The sequence below is a fragment of the Canis lupus genome, chromosome 37, assembly GCF_048164855.1.
Source record: "Canis lupus baileyi chromosome 37, mCanLup2.hap1, whole genome shotgun sequence".
Classification (NCBI taxonomy): domain Eukaryota; kingdom Metazoa; phylum Chordata; class Mammalia; order Carnivora; family Canidae; genus Canis; species Canis lupus.
The window spans coordinates 18,463,041-18,480,929 of record NC_132874.1 but is presented as its reverse complement, the minus strand read 5'-3'; the positions used below and the strand labels follow the sequence as shown (position 1 = coordinate 18,480,929).

At 41.0% G+C, this 17,889-nt stretch overlaps 1 long non-coding RNA gene across 3 annotated transcripts in view; it reads left to right on the top strand.

The window, feature by feature from the left end:
* The window catches only part of LOC140626097 (uncharacterized), a 68,428-nt gene that overhangs the window by 13,705 nt on the left and 36,834 nt on the right, over positions 1-17,889 (top strand). Inside the window, exon 1 of one of the 3 annotated variants that reach the window (XR_012025311.1) lies at positions 17,237-17,326. The exons of the other annotated variants lie outside the window; for them this stretch is intronic. This is a non-coding gene — a long non-coding RNA (uncharacterized lncRNA). Of the gene's footprint in view, positions 1-17,236; positions 17,327-17,889 lie in introns of those variants that run through there. 3 annotated transcript variants of the gene reach the window in all.

The window sequence follows — 17,889 nt, the reverse complement described above, 5'->3', positions numbered from 1 at the left end:
GTGTCTGTGCCTCCTGGATTTGGATGTCTGTTTCTTTTCCCAGATTAGGGAAGTTTTCAGCTATAATTTGCTCAAATAATTTCAGCTATAATTTGCTCAAACCTGCCTCCTTGTCCCTTTCTTTTTCTTCTGGGACTCCTGTGATATGAATGTTATTAGACTTTGTGGAGTCACTGAATTCCCTAAGTCTACATTCGTGGTTAAATATTTTTCTTTCCTTCTTCATTATTTTCCCTAATTTAGCTCTGTATCACTTATTTCTTCCTCTGATTCTTCCATCCTTGTGGTCATTACATCCATTCGGTTTTGCATCTCAGTTATAGCATTTTTTAGTTAGGCATGACTAGTTTTTAGATCTTTCATCTCTGCGGTAAGGGTCTCTCTTGTTTCTTCTATGCTATTCTTAAGCCCAGCTAGTATTCTTATGATCATTGTTATAAATTCTGGTTCAGGCATGTTACTTATATCTGTTTTGATTAACTCCCTGGCCATGACCTCTTCTTGTTCCTTCTTTTGGGATGGATGAATTCCTGCATCTTGGCATTTGGTCTAGGTTTCTGTCTTTAGTGTGTTAGGAGATCCTGTGCCTGGTTTATTTCCACTAGAGCTGAAGCTTTGCAGCACTCTATGATCAATAGACCTGGTGCATTCAGGGGTTGTGCTGGTCTTCTGGGGGAGGGGTCCACTGCAGCTCTGACTTTTACACACACTTGCCCTAGTAAAAAGTCCCTGCAGAGTGCAGGGAGTGGGTGGGGCTTGGTGTAAGCAGCTCAGCCTCCACTATGTGCAGTGTGCCACTTGCTGAAGTCCATGCTGATGGGGAGGGCGAAAAATGGTGTGAGCCTGGTCTCCTCTCTGGAGAGGGGAGTTTGTGCCCACCTCTGTTCAGGAAGCCCTCACAGAAGAGCTGTGTTCCAGGTTTCTGTCAGATTTCTATCTTGATCCTGTCTGTATCTGTGCCCTTTACCCACCTGGTGGCATAATGCTTCTGTGTTTTATCTCAGGCATGAATCTGGGTTTAAAAACTCCAGATTTTAGGGACTACAACAGTGTGGACCTGCACTTATCTTCTGGGGAAGGGTCTTGCCATGCTGTGACTGGTGTCAGTTTGTCCCAGAAAAGCAGTCGCATAACTATGTAGGGGTTCAGGGTTTATGATAAAGTGCAGCCAAAAGCTGACCTACGGGTTAGCTGTCCTCAGCAGGTGTCTCTGCTGCTATGCTGAAGTATGAGACAACTCAATGGCACCCATAGGATCTTTTGTCCCATGAGAGGCAGTGCCACCTCTCCCAAATGCACTCCAAGAAGGAGAACGGTCTTTCCCAGTGTAACCCAGGGGATCCTAGACCAGGCTGTCTGCTCCAGGCGTCTGCCCTCCTCCACAGAAGCACCATTATTCCCATCAGAATAGGTGAGAATTTCCCTACTATTAGGATTTCCCTACTATTCTACCATCTTAACTCCTTACCTGCAATGTATGGCTATTTTCTTAAGCCCAATTCTAGCAAAAAAACCCTGCTAAATTAAAAAAAAAAAAGTTGGGTTGGCAGCCATGATAATGGTGGATGTCATTTTGTATTATATTTGTATTACGTATTATATTTTGTATTACACTCCATTTTGTATGCCAGGGATATTAAATTACTTGCCCAAATTCACCTGGCTAATAAATACATATGTGAATCACCTGGAGTTTAAAAAAATGCAAGCATGATGCCATATATTCCAGGAGATTCTGATTTGCTTTATTTGGGTTGGGACCAGATATTGGTACTGAAAGAAAACAAAACGAAAAACAAACCCCAGGTGATTTTTTTTTTAAGACTCTATTTATTTATTTTGAGAGAGGGAGGGAGAGAGAGAAAGGAAGAGAGAGAAAGTTTCACGGGGGGGAGGGGCAAAGGCAGAGGGAGAGAGAGAATCTCAAGAAGACTCCACACTGAGGGCAGAGCTTGATCCCACAGGGCTGACTCAGGGGCTTGATCCCACAACTATGAGATCATGACCTGAGCCGAAATGGACCGAGCCACCCAGAAACCTCTAAGTCCAGGTGATTCTAATGTGCAACTGAGGTTGCGACCCCCTTTAGTAGACAGAGGATCTGAGATTTCAACTCAGCTTTCTGTTCACAAACCCATAGAGTTTGAACTTCCTGCTGTCTCCTTTCTCTGTGATTATGATGAGCTGATGCATGTTCTTCACTCAAGAATAAGCATAAGGAAGGGGAAAAAGATATTGTATTTAAAATAATGAATATATTCCTTAGATGATTTACATATTTGATTGGAGATATCTCTGTCAAGACTGCCTCACTCACAATAAAAGTAACTTGAGGATTTGATTTTGTCAGATGGAACACTTCTCTAATCTGCTGTCTTCAATCCACAGTACCTTAGGATACAAATTGAACGTCAAATGAAATTAATTTGGCAAGTGGAACATGAACTGGCTGACTTTCCTTTTTGGAGCAGGCCTGACAGCTTTCTGTATGTCATATTGGCATCTGTTAAAATGAGCTGCATATGCCAGAAACTGTTATTGTATCAGATTGCTCTTAGCTGTGCCTATCAGACAAGTTTGTTTTAAGGAGAGTGTAACTTTCTTTTATTTATTTATTTATTTATTTATTTATTTATTTATTTATTTATTTATTTATTTATTTATGAGAGAGAGAGAGAGAAGCAGAGACATAGAGAGAGAAGCAGGCTCCTCGCAGGGAGCCTGCTCTGGGACTCAATTCCTGGACCCGGGATCACACCCTGAGCCAAAGGTATATGCTCAACCGCTGAGCCACCCAGGCGTCCCAAGAGTGTAACTTTCTATTTCAGAATATATTGGAATTCTTTTTTTTTTTTTTTTTTATAAATTTTTATTTATTTATGATAGTCACACAGAGAGAGAGAGGCAGAGACACAGGCAGAGGGAGAAGCAGGCTCCATGCACCGGGAGCCCGACATGGGATTCGATCCTGGGTCTCCAGGATCGTGCCCTGGGCCAAAGGCAGGCGCCAAACCGCTGCGCCACCCAGGGATCCCATATATTGGAATTCTGAATCCATGTTCAAATGACATCAACTGTGAGATAAATAGGTGGTAGATGTGCCACATGTGCTGGTTTCTCTTTGTCACAGATAGCTCTCATATTTATGGTTGTCCTCTGTGTTTGTTAAGCCATTACTACATGCCAGGCACTGAACCAAGCACTAGAAACACATGATAAACAATGTGTCCAATATCCATTTTGTCCTCTTCCTTTCTGTCCTCTAGTCTGCAGCTCTAGACATCTATCTAAATTGCCAGTCTATTTTGTCAGTCCCCTGCTAAGGAATGAGAATTTAGTCCAGACTCCTTGGCCCAGCAGCTAAGGTCCTTTATAACTTGACCATCATTGACTTCTTCTGACTCATCTTTTGATCACTTCCTACACAGTGTTGTCTGCTCCAGCTTTGCCTGTCTCCTCACAGTCCTGAAAGGCCCCTTGTGCTCTCTTGCCTTTGATCTCAGCATCTGTGGTTGTCTCCACCAGGAATGCCCCTACCCTCCCACCCTTGCCCTCATCTAGTGCTGGGACTCTGAGCTCTCACGACTGCCTTGGGAATGGTCCCTCCACAAGAAGTACCCACTGCACTGAAACCTCTTTCTTGTCTCTCTGCCCACCACCACAAGCTTAGGGTATAGACTGTGTTCTGTTTACTGCTGAGTCATCAACACTAGACACAAGGCTCAGGACAGAAGTACAGACTCAAATTCATTTGTTGAATGGGAAAAATGAAAGTACAAAGACACAGAATGATGTGGAAAGCTAGGCCAATGGTTCAAAATGATGAACACACAAATAGTGAGGATATGATAGAGTCCTGCCTTTAAGTGCATGTTAAAAACCCAAATGCAAGAAATCCATAGGTGGTCAGTAGGCCAGTGCAAATAAAATGATTCAGAAAACTACAAATCGGGAGTTTGCAAGCAGTTTCCTCAAGGAAAAATCATTTCCTTTCAGTGGCTCCCAATCATTCATTCACTGATCACCTGAACCACCTACTTTGAGCTCAGAAAGTGGCTCTTTATCATCGCATCGGCACCATCTCACTGTCATCCCTGTCATTGGATGATCAGACATTTGTCACTTACTGCTGTGTCCTGACACCGTGCTAAGCTCTTTACTCATGTTAACTTGTGGGTCCTCACAACAACCTTTGAAGCAAATACTATTATGAAACCCTGTTATACAGATGAGAAAATTGAGGCTTGCATGAGGGCCAGAAAATGAATTTTCAAAACATTCAGAGAAGGAAGTAACTTAGAAGAATGAGAGAACACAGTTTCCCCCAGGTTTTCAGGCCTGCCCCTGCTGGATGGGTTCCTTGCAGCCTCATACCTCTCAGACTCAGTGGCAACTCAGTGAAGCTCTAGGCTCTTCATGGGGACACCACTTCATCAGAACTCAGCTAGAGCTCAGCCTGAGAGCCATCCAGGGGTCACTGCCACGCAGTGGTGGCTTGCCTGCCTGCCAGCAGCTGCTGCTGGTGCCAACATTGTTGCTGAGCTGAGAATGTGTTAGGGAAGAGCTGTTGGCACAGCTTCAATCTCAGCCCTGGGGGTGATGATGGCAGATAATCACAGGATTTGTAGCAGCAGAATATCTGCCCAACCTCTCTGGAGGAAGGCCCAAAGGCGAAGCATGTCCTCTGTGCTACCCTTAGAGTCAAGAGTTAGCCTGTGACCAACATACACTGACCCATCCATTGGGACAGGCTAATTCTTTCTCATAAGGGGAGTACAGGCTGTTGGAAGAACATGTGCCCATATAGCTACTTTCTTTCAACCTGTTCTGGGTCACCTTTTCTCTGAAGACTTTCCTTTTTTTTTTCTTTAATATATTTTTAAATTTATTTATGATAGTCACAGAGAGAGAGAGAGAGAGGCAGAGACATAGGCAGAGGGAGAAGCAGGCTCCATGCACCGAGAGCCCGACGTGGGATTCGATCCCGGGTCTCCAGGATCGCGCCCTGGGCCAAAGGCAGGTGCTAAACCGCTGCGCCACCCAGGGATCCCCTCCTTTTTTTTTTTTTTTTAACATTTTATTTATTTATTCATGAGAGGCAGAGACACAGGCAGAGGGAGAAGCAGGCTCCTTGCAGAGAGCCCGATGTGGGACTCGATCTGGATCCCGGGATCATGCCCTGAGCCGAAGGCAGATGCTCAACCACTGAGCCACCCAGGCATCCCTCTCTGAAGATGTTCCTAATCCATCCATACTCCTCCTGACCAAGGCAGAGCTTTTCACTCCCCATTTTGGGTCCCACGGAACCCCAAAGTACTTTTAACAAAGCACTTGCTACACTTCACATCTAGGACTCTTCCAAGTAGATGCTAAGTCACTGGGAATGTGACTGGCACAGAGTTGCCATTCAATTAATATTTCTCAAATGAGCGAACAAAGATTAAATGAATAGTAATCTTAGGAATGAAATCTTAGGGAGACAGAATAGCACTGAAGGAAGAGGATGGGCTTTACAGTAGTCCAAACTGTACGCACCTGCAAGGACTAGCAGTCCACATGCTGCTGTTGAAGGACCTCACTTGTGGCAGATGTGATAGGATTTCTACCCCAAAACTACTTTCCTTCCTTTTCTTCCATACAATAGAGCACACCTTCTATCATCCCTCCAGAATATACACAACTAATGAAACAAAGGTTCGATCACTTTGGCCCCAAATAGGAACCTATTATTTCTTTCATGGTCCTTCTTTGCTAATAATTTTTTAGAATGGATTTTAAAAAGTTATTCTTAGTCTCTTTTGCAAACTTCAGCTCATTTTCTTTCCCTGCAATGTTCACGTGCATATTGGTTGCAGTTGTCCACATAACATGTAATTCCACAGTCTCAGAAGCTTAGCACATATGAATTGATTTCTCACTCACGTCAGTCAAGACAGTCATTTAAGAACTCAGACTCAGCTAGTCTAGTGGCTCCATGATCATTGAAGACCTCAGAATCCTCCTCTGGACCCTTTCAATCCAGACTATAGATGAAAACACAAGAATATCCTATGGGATAGTCTATCTATGCCAAGTGCATGGGCTAGGACTGGAAATGTCGCATGTCACTTCTGTTATGAAGCCTCACCAACTGAGAGGCTGAGTAATGGTATCTGTATATCTTCTGCTTCTTCTATATTTGCTCCCAGGTTGCATACTCCACTCTCTTTAGCTCCACTCTGGGCCCCAGAGACTGACATCACCCTATGGATGGCATTACCCACGATTTCTCATCTCTGGCTTCCAGAAAGGTTCAGTGTGGGAAGCACAGGTAAGGGATTGGATGGCTAGAGTTTGGAGTTTCTATGCCTTGCTCCCTTCTTGCATTTATTTAGCCGTCTGATAAAATCTGACTCCCTATTTGATGTTTGATGGCTGACAGCATTTAGGCTTCCAGCTAACCCTTCCCCACCAGCACACATCTGATACTTTATGTAAGGAAACTCTACACATCTCCTTGAGCCCTCGATGTCAATGGAAAGTTCGAACCTCCTAGATCTAGTTTGGGCCTGGGAACCCTCCTTCATTCTGATGCCCTAGGCATGATGAAGGCTATAACCACTCTTGGCTCTTTGCTTGCTATTCTAGACAGCCTTGCATCTACCTTTCTCTCCCCTGAAGTCCTTTGGGTGTGAGTAATAGACTTCCTTCCAACTCTCATGGTGAGTAAAGAAGCATCATCAGTCAAGATGGCCCATCTTAAGGAGGGGTCCATCCTATGTGTATGGGAGGACAAGAAGATGGGCCACGCTACCTGAGATCAGTTGGCAACCTAGCAATGGTAATGGCTTTTTCTTCTTGCTAGTCCCTGGACACCTCAGCATCCCTTACTGATTTTCTTAATAATTTCCACACTTCTATAAATAATTCTTTCATTAAAGTTTTTTGATTCATCAGAGTTGGGTTCTGTTTCCTGCAAGAATCCTGACTGACAGTAGAAGAGGAAACAGATTTGCTGAACATTTAATCAGCTACTATCACATGATGCTCAGTGCCAACCTTTAGATTTTATCCTTGACTTTCAACATATTTGGATACATATGCTTGCCGACCTAAGTAGATGGGATTTGATTAGGAAATTTAGTAGAGGAGGGTCTTTTCCATGTACTGGACACTAACGTGTCATTTTGCTTTAAAACATTTTTGAAGGTAGGATAGCATTTAGACATGAATTGGAATGAACACTAGCCACCTGAGACTGGACCTTGGTTCACATGGGACAAGGATGTTTCATGTAATTTTTCAGTGCAAGGCCAATCAAGATTGTAAAGGAGCAGCGGTAAAGATCAGCCTGCAAAGCAGACACACTGTTTCCTCCAACTCATCTGGCTGAGGTGCACTTAGATGCCCCTGGCTTAGAATCAGCTGGTGCTGGAAATAGGTCCATGTAATTAAGGAAGGAGACGCCAAAGACGATCAGGAGGACAGATACGTATTCCTACACTGGTCTTGGAATCCCACAGATGACCTGGCTGCTTGTACCTTATTCTCAGTAGCTGCATTTAGATTAACCAACTGAAACTTGTGTTGCTAGACTTTCATATCAAGCATTTTCCAAATTGAGAGGCATTTTTCAAATTCCCTTAAAGTTTGCGAACAAGAATCGCCAGGGAGGCTTTGCCATCTTTGCTCTTGATTTGTGTGCCCTCACTAGCTTCCAGCTCTTTCCAGGCTCTCTGGTGTTAAATTAATAACAAATGATGTGGGGCTGACAGGTAGGTGAAGATGGAGAGTAGCATGATATTAAAAAAAAAAATCTCAATCTGTTATGTAGCACAATGTAAAACACTCTGTCAGGTTTTGCCTGTAGGTATCTTAATTTAACTTAAATATTTTGCTCACATCGTTTTAACCCAGAGGATGGAAACATGGCCCTCAGCATCTCTCTAGCCAACTTTGTAGCGTGTATTAGTGTGATACAGAATACCAAACTTTGCCCATTACTTGGGGTTATTTGAAAATGCACTGGATGAAGCAAAAGGGATAAATATAATTTCTTGATGGGGGAACTGTCTGGTTCTCACTTGAAGTTATAAGGGGTCATATCATTTTCTGACAAGCAGAGGTATCCACCTCTGAGTGCCTCAAAATTATCATTGTGAGTATGTAGGCAATGGTAGACCACCTTGGAAATGATTCTTAGCAAGTCTGCTGAATCTTGGAAGCATAATTTGACAGTGTTTAAATTGCATGCATTCAGTTTGTTTTGTAGATTAAATTTCAATGCAATAGTTCTTTAAAATAAGATTTATGGAAAATTTCAAATATACACCAAATAGAATAATATAATGAATTTCTCATACTATACCAATACCTCAGTTTCGACAATTAGAACATTTCTTTTGAAGGGAGGTGCTGCCACTGAACATGAATTTAGAAATTGCTGGTTTGGGTGATGTCTCAGGTTCCCATGATTCAATTTTATAGGCAACTTAAGCTTTCCTGTCTTGAAGGGTCTTGGTATAAGTTGAATGAGAAGATTTTGATTTGTGCTCCCCCTGAACTGTTCTCTTGGCCACTGGTCCTCTCATCTCTGCTCCCATCTTTCCCTTGGACATCTACTCATTTCTCTGCTGGATACAATTTTTCGGATACATATTACTTCCTCTTCGCGTGCCTGTGGAGGGGTCAAGATAGGCACACCCCACACCTGTTTCTGCTCTCTTCCTCTCTTTTCTTTCACACCACCTGAATACTGAAGGGTCAAGGCACCTACAGGGAATTACAAAAGGAAGAAGGTTAAATTTGACTGGCTTGTTAGTTCAAGACCTGGTCCCTATCCCAGGAATTCCTAATTCCTGAGGAATTATACCCAGGATACCCTCAAGGGTATTTCCAAATCCTAATCTCATTTCTTCCATTCAGAGGTTTATACAATTTCACTAGGGAGTCTGGGGTTGTGACCTGATTCCATTTATCAGCCCCAAGGGAGTCTGGGGTTGAGAGTTTCTGGCTTCTACCTTGAGATGGTGGAACCCATAATTAGGGAAATTCCCAGGATGTAGAGAAGATGTTCAGAGGTGCTAGTTGCCCACATGTGATGAATATGTACTATATTACCTGTATCCTCTTTCACTTTGAGAGCTATCACCTCACTCTTGCCAAAATTATCATAAACCAATGCTCTAATCATGTAGTTTATCTGTGTAAACATCTCCATGGGACTCCCTACTGTTTAGAGAGCCATTCTCTAAATAGCTCAGCTGGGGACGCATCATCAAGTGGCTCCCACCTACCTTCCAGCTGCTTTTTTAACTTTCTCACTTGCTATGTTCTTAAGATGCTGAATTGCTCGCCCTCCTTCCATGAGTGGCACACTTTAATTCCTCCTCAGCTGTGGCAGAGACTCTTAGTATCTTCCAGTGTTCCATCCTTCTTCCTTAGTTATGGAAGCTTTGATTCTCCCCTGGACTCGTGACTGTCCAGAATAAAGACCCCATTGCCCAGTCTCTCAGGCATCCAGGGAAGACCACATTCTGGCAGGCATGATTTATGCTAAAGTGCCACACACAGGAGCTCTCCTTTCTTTGCTGGAAGGCAGATGTGATGGCTTGTGTTGGAAGAACTATCTTGGACCATGAGAAGGAAGCCACACTTGGAGGATGACAGATAAGCAAGATAGAAATCTGATTCACTGATGATCATGGAGATGCCATACCAGCTCCAGATGCCTCTTTGTGATAGAGAAATAAAATCTTGTTTTATTAAGCCAAGTAATGTGTGTGTGTGTGTGTGTGTGTGTTTTCCTGTCACATGCATTGTGCAACCTAGTCCTAATTATTTGAGGGCCTTTATGTGAATGACTTTTGCTACCTGGAAGGTTCCTATTCATCCTTCAACACTTAATTCAAATATAATCTCCTTGAAACTAGTGTTTTTGGGGCTTCTCCACCAAAGAATTATTTGCTGTCCTATTTAATATCTAAAGCATTGTATGCGGGCATCTTTCATAGTTAATGGTCACGTGCTGTCCCTCCTATCAGTGAACTACATGAGGAAATTGCTTCTCATCTATCTGGGCACACCCAGTCTTATCCCAGCACCAGACCAGTGGTGAATATCCAGTTCTGAGTGTACTTTTTATTTCTTTCTTTTGGTCTTTTTTTTTTTTTTTCATTGCAAGTGATGGCCATAGGTTATTCTGGTTGTTTTAATTTTTTCCTCTTTTCTGGTGGGGATTTATGGGGAATCTTAAAGCTTTATGCATGAGAAGAAAGTTGCAGCTTTCATACAGATCGATGACATTTTGAAAAATTTACTTCTAAAATTACCAAGGCTTGGGAGTCTCAGAGTATCAGTTCTATCCCAGTCTATTAATCAAGGGTGCCCTAATTCAGGGACAGGGGAAATAGACTCTATCTCTGGAAGAGCAGTCACAAAGTTCTGGAAGAGCATGTGGGATTAGAACTATTGTTGCAGCCATTTTGGGAAAATACCATCTGCTAGAGTCTCCCTTCTGGCCACAATAATTCAAGACTCTCCCGTATGGAAACTATAGTTGCCCCAAAGCCTCACCTGAAGCACAGGCTCCTATTCAGTGTCCAGTATCCTCTCATTTAAGTTATTTATCCAGGCGAAGATAAGGATTTTGAACATTATACCTCTGAAACAACTCCTTGAGAACTCTTCTTTTTGACTGAAACACCTGTAAGTACAGTGATACATTACCTTGACCCCACTTAACCCAACACACAGTGATGGGATAGTAATGGGATAAGCATTGTAGACATTCCTGTTCAGAAAAGGTGAAGGTACATTGCCCCTAAGGTTCATGACAATCCTGAAACCCAGCTGGGTTTCATGATAAAGGCCAGTTCCATGATTAATACTTGGGAATGATTCAGTGTTGTTCTTGGCTCTGTCCTCTGAAATAGTTTTCCTCTTCCTTCCGATGTTGCCCTTTTTGGAAGCTGAGTCATTCCTCAGTCTACTTCCTTGCTGTGTGAATTTTAGCACTCATTTTGTACTGTTTCTCTCAATTCAAACTAATATTATTCCTTTTAAAAATTCATAGATTTTTCTGGGGGGGGCACAAATTGGTTTACAACCCATTCCTTAGACAAAAACAAATCCCTTGAATGAACCCCTCTGCAGCCTAGCCCTGAAAGGAAGCTGAGGGACTGTGACTTTAAGATCCTCAGAGATGTTTACCTATTTGAAAGTCTTCTGAGATCTTAACAAAAGGCTTTATAGTCATGCTGTTGGCTTCATCTTTAGACTATGTTTTTTTGATCATACTTTGGATTTGATCTTTGTCCATAAGGTATTTCTTAGTCTCATCATCGTTTGCTGTCTGGAAAGCCTGGAAATAAGGAGAATTTTTTCTTTCTTTCTTTCTTTCTTTCTTTCTTTCTTTCTTTCTTTCTTTCTTTCTTCTTTCTTTCTTTCTTTTCCTTCCTTCCTTCCTTCCTTCCTTCCTTCCTTCCTTCCTTCCTTCCTTCCTTCCTTCCTTCCTTCCTTCCTTCCTTTTCTTTCTTTTCTTTCTTTTTCTAAAAATCTATCTATCTATCTATCTATCTATCTATCTATCTATCTATCTATCATCTATCTAATCTATCTATTTTTTAGAGGAGAGAGAGATGTGAGGTTGTATCTCATGACACTGAGATCATGACCTGAGCCGAAATCAAGAGTCAGAGACTTAACTGATGGAGCCACCCAGGTGCCCCAACAGTGTTATTTTTGAACCTAGCAAGCCCTGGTCCTTTATATGTATCAGTTCTTTAGCTTATTCAATTTACTTTATTTCTCTCCTGACATTTTCCTATATGCAGCAAATAGAGGCAGGTGGCATTCTCAATACTTTGGTTGAGTATCTCCTTAGCTAGATTATCTCTTTTCAGAAGCACGTTTCTACCTTTGCAGAGCCACGGTGTTGCTAAATTTTCTGATACTACAACACAAGGATCCCCTTTCCTCTAGCTTCTCAGAACATTTTCTTCATTTTACTTTGAGCTCTCTGCAACTGTGTCCTTGAGGCTATCATTAATATTCTGCTCAAGGGCCTCTCCTAGGTCTTCAGGAGAACCTACCAACCACTGTGTCCTGAAAACTTACATATATTCTCCGATTTGGTTACGGCAGTAGCCCACTTTTGCGTACCCAAATCAGTTTTTAATTTATCCGTGTTGTCTGTAGCTCAGCACTTGGTAAGTAGTGGACATCTGATGTGGAATGGAATTGTGAGCTCTTTATTTTTGTCTTTTTCACATTTTCAGTGATAATCATAGTGGTTATGTTATTTTCATTTTTTTAATTAAATGGAGTCTTAATCTTAAAGTTTTATGCATGACAAGAGAGTAGTAGTAGTTTTTACAGCAGATTAATGGCATTTTGAGAAATTTTCTTTTACAATTATTTATGACTAATTATTAAGTAATTTAAAATTACATAAGCAATCTGAGACACTGCAGTGTGTTTTTACTACATAGGAGTTTTCACAATTACCAGGTAATCATTTATAAAATAAACACAAAGATCAAAGGCATTTGACATTCAGACTGATTTTCTATCTTCATTTCGTGGGGTGAGAGTTGTTGAAAATGATAAACTTTCAACTCATTTTTATTTAAGTTCATTCTTATCAGGAAGTGAAATTTAATCCACTTTGACCATCAGATTATTGACTCTACATTACATTTATTCATTAAAGTAATCAATCAGTGGGAATGAGATTTTCTTTTTAAAATATAGTAAATGGTGAAAATGATGAGTTCATAAAAATGGCTGGGAACTTTCATTTCTTAGCTCAGCCTTCTACAATAGTATGATCCCATCTGTGGGAGTTTGACATAGCTCACTTGCTTTTTGAGTTGTTTTTGGTGTCTGTGCACCATCTGTATATATATGTGGCCTCCCCATGTCCCTGCCTTAAAAGAGAGTGCAAGCGGTGGTAATTCAAATGAGGGACACAAAAGAGAGAAGCATGAGCATTTACACATTTTTAGGGACAGATAGTGCCCCCCGTGTTCAATATGCTGATGCATTCCTCCACTGGTCCATCTCTGTGATTGCTCACTCCCTTTGTCTACAGCCTATAAATCTGTGTAGTCTGTCCTCAATCATGAAGACTTTCAGGAAAAAAATCCACTCACTGCCTTTGAATTGAATTTCAAAGGTAGATGGTAACTGAATGCAGTTAACATAACTATTATTTTTTCTGTCATAAATTATTGATGAGGATGACTTTCTTTCATATTTTTAAGATGGTTGCTATTTGGGGGCACCTGGGTGGCTCAGTTGGTTGAGCATCCAACTCTTGATTTCAGCTCAGGTCATGATCTCAAGGTCACAAATTGAGCACCATGTTGTGTCTCCATGCCCAGCAAGAATTCTGCTTCTCTCCTTTCTCTTTCCCTCTGCCCCTCCCACCCTCATGCTTTCTCCCTCTCTCAAATAAATAAATAAATAAATCTTATAAAAGGATAATTTCTATTTGTTATGATTTGTTAAAAGAATAGCAGCACAACTTGCCTACAGAAAAGTACACCAATCATAAAAATATGACTCAGTGAAATCTCACCAATAGAACACACATGTGTAACTTGAACGTGCATCCAGATCAAGAAGCAAGATTTCCCGCACCCTTTCTAGTCATGACCTATCCGAAGAGGAAGCACTATAGATTAGTTTTGCCTGTTGTCGAATGTCATATAAATGTAATCATATGGCAAGTTCTCTTGAAAAGCTTTATCGAGGCATAATTGACATAAATAAATTGCATATGTTTGGAGTATATAATTTGATGGGTTTTGACGTATGGATGCACTCATGAAGCCATCACCACAATTAAGATAATGAGCATATCCATCATCCCCCGAGTTTCCTTATCACTCTCTGCCACCCCTACCTTTCCTTTCCTCAGGCCACCACATTCTGTCACCACAGATTACTTTGCATTTTCTAGAATTTTATATAAATATAATCTTACAGAATGTACTCTTCTTTTTTTTTTTTCACTCCCCATAATCATTTTGAGACTCACTTGTGCTGTTGTGTGTATCAAAAGATCATTCCTTGTTGCAGCTGAGTAGTATTCCTTTGCATGGACGTACCAAAGTTTCTTCACCCATGCACCTTTTAGTAAGTACTTCTGGGCATCTGGCTTATTTTGGTCAACATGATGTTTGTGAGATTCATTCTTAGTAAGACATCTGTGGGAGAAAAGGGGAAATTATTCTGTAACATTTCATGGGATAAAACTCTGTACTAGTGAAGATAAATCTACATTTAGTGTGAGGTCACTGTTAATGTTAAGTCATTCACACACTAATTCAAAGCATTTATTGAGCATCTACTTTGCATAAGATCTTGCACTAGACACTGAGCATTTTGTGGATTGGTGAATTGCTTTATTGTTTCTAATTGTTTTCTTCCCTCTCTTTAAGAGCATTATATACCCTTGTTTGTAGCTATGTGGCTCACAGTGTCTCCCTAAGTGAGGATTATATTTCCCTGCCCCAATGATGCTAGCGGTGGATATTTGACTCATTTTGGTCAATGAAATGGAAGCAGAAACTTAAAAAGCCATCAAAGGATTTGGTCTTAGCTCTTTTCTCTGCCATGAAATTACTGTGTCCTAGACATGGGCACTTCTTCAGCCGGAATCTGGATGAAGAAGGCACATAGAACAGAGCAAGGGCAGATCTGTGGCTGAGGTGGATAGTGAGCAAGAAATCTTTGTTGTAGGCAGTCATGACAAATAAGAGCTTAGCTACCTTCTGCATAAGAAAATCAACTGAAATTATTGAACTATTGATTGTGTTTTTAATGATGACACAGTATTCCAGGATTTAAATTTGAAGGCTCTTTTTCAGTTTTAATAAATCTCCTTATTCTTTCTTTAACAATATATTTCCTTTACTCTTACAATGAGTTTTTAAATAAGTCATTTCCTGAGTTCTTAGCTTCTTTCGTTTAATACCTGGTCATCTGATTTCTTTTCCTCAGTACTCTGTTAGGTTTTAGACAGTTGTTTTCAAACTGTGCTGTTGATTCCAAGAACATATTTTAATCTTTCCTCTGCTCCCCACTGTGAATTATAAGCATAGCGCTCTAGATTCTTCCTTCATCCTTGCATTCTGGTTCAGGTTCAACCACTGAATCTCCTGTACTATTAAAAAAAAATGGAAATCACAGGGTTAAGAAATTATCAGCACTGTGCCAAAATTCCTACCATAGACCTTCCTCTGGTAAACCAATAAAAGAAGTCTAACATAGGCTTTGCTATATTTTCTTATGATGAAACCCCTGAATCATTAGTTTTCCTGTATTTTCAACTGGGTCTGGCCTAATTGCTACAGCTGTGTAGCTCTCCAAAAGGAATCACCTTATGTCTTAATATTGTTGGAGATCCTAGCTCACTTGCACTCAATTGTCACTCAATATTATAAAAATAAAACTCACTCCTGATATATAATATTCATGTATCTAATTTGGACTTATTATCATACTGTTGCCACTGGAAGGCTTTCAAGTCCCATTTCTAGGAGCTTCTTCTAAATTTCTATTTACCACCAGTTATTAACTGTATAGGCATACCAGGAGATATTGTGGATTTGGTTCCAGACCATAGCAATAGAATGAGTATCACAATAAATCGAGTCAAATGGATTTTTTTGGCTTCCCAGTGAATACAGAAGTTATGTGTACACTCCACTAGAATCTGTTAAGTGTGCAATGGCATTGTATCTAAAAGAACAATGTACATGTCTAAATTGAAAAATACGTTATTGCAAAAAAATGCTATCATTGGCTTTCAAGTGTGTCCTAATCAGTGATCACAGATCATCATAACAATCACAATAATATTGAAAAAATTTACAGTGTGAGAATTACTAAAATGTGACACAGAGACATGACATGGGCAAATACTGTTGGAAAAATGGTGCTGGTAAACTTGCTTGACCCAGGGTTGCCACATTTTTTTTTTCAATTTGTAGAAAATGCAGTATCTGCAAAACATGGTAAAGACAAGTGCAGTAAAATGAGGCCTGCCTGCACATATTTGGAAGAAATATGAAAATCTAGCTTATGTGCCAGTGCTGAAAAAATATGTTTACCCAGTGATTCCTGGCTATAGTTGACTTTTAAACATTTTCCTGAACCCTTTCCTCCCTAGCTGGGCTGTTGTTTGGGATCTGACCAGATGATGTCACTATGGGACCGTGAATGCAGGCATATTTCAAGGCCCTCGGTTCAGAAAAACTTTGGATTGACGTTAGCAGCCCCAGGAAAGATAACCTCCCTCCCACCCAGCGCCAGCCTCCGCCCCAACCTCCTTTCTCCCCCTGCCTGCATAGTTTATAAAATTGAGAACTAGCTGACGGATTTAATTTTGATGGAGGATTACCTGTAGGCAAGAAGGCAATCAAACCCATACTGTTAAGGAGAGAGGGCCGAGATAATGAATCTATTATCTCTGTTTAGCAAATGGAGAGTGTCAGGCTAATAATCTGTCAGTTTCTTTTTCCTACGCTATAAGCTTTCATTTCCATCATTAGGTACAACTAACTTAGAACTATCTCTAAAGGGGCTGATTAACCGGATGGTGTGTTTTCTAAACTACTTATGTCCTTGTATCCTTTTCTATGCCTGCCATTGATCTATTTGGGCTATCACAGAGTCCCAGCTGGACCTGAGACTTCAAATCAGTCTGTTGGTCACAAAGTTTTAGAAACCGTGGGGAAACTTTGAGAGGAAGAGCTAGTAAGAGTTTTGGAACTATCTAGAAGTAGATGGTATTGATGCCACCTTGTCCTATCAGTGTGACAAATCACATACAGGTTCTCAGAGGCCACAGGGGATCTCTTTATTTACTTATTTATTTATATTTTATTTTATTATTTTTTTTTAGAGAAAGAGAGAAAGGATGTGGGCAGAGGAAGAGGGAGAGAGAGAATCATAAGCACACTCCACACCCAGCGTGGAGCCCGAAGCAGGGAAGCAGGGCTTGATCTCACAACCCTGAGATCATGACCTGAGCCGAAATCAAGAGTCAGACACTTAATCAACTGAGCCACCAAGGCCCCCACCGGGGATCACTTTATATTTCAGTTTTAAAGTTGTATTAAAAGAAGAGTCCTACTGAGTCAGGGTCACTAACTGAACACCCCCTGGGATCCTTTGCTAGAGTCATCGTAATAAAGTATCACAGATTGGGTGCCTTGAGCAACAGAAATTTATTTTCTTACTTTCTAGAAGTCTAAGATCAAGGTGGGGGCAGGATTGGTTACTTCTGAGGCTCCTCTCCTCAGCTGTGTCCTCACATGGCCACCCTTCTGTATAGGTGAGCATCCTTGGTGTCTCTTGTGTATGTCCTAATTTCTTTTCTATACAGAGAAACTAGTTAGATTAGATTAGGACCTACCCTATGGCCTCATTTTAATTTAAACACCTCTTTAATGTCTCTGTCTCCAAATGTAGCCCCATTCAGAGGTACTGGGGATTAGGGCTTTAGCAAGTGGATTTTAGGGAGGAAAACAGTTCAGCCCATAATCAATATCTAGATTGATAGATCATCTCGGGTGCTGATTATTCAACAGAAGTGTTTCTCAATTTCCTTAGCTTCTTTTTGTCTTTTTCAGTAGCATAGACTATTTTTGCCAATAGTCTCTTCAGAACTATAAGATCTCAGGGAACTTCTGGATGACTAGGGATACCCCCTGAAGACCACAGAACCTGAGAGAACTGGGATCTACTCAAGCCAGCAGGAGCTGAGCCTCAAGCCTGGGGTTCATAATGAGATTTTGATTGATCCCAAAGTACCTTAACTTGGACTCCTTCCATTTATCCTCAGGCTGTAGATATGCATTTTTTAGGAACCCTATACCAAGATGCTCTAAAACTTAA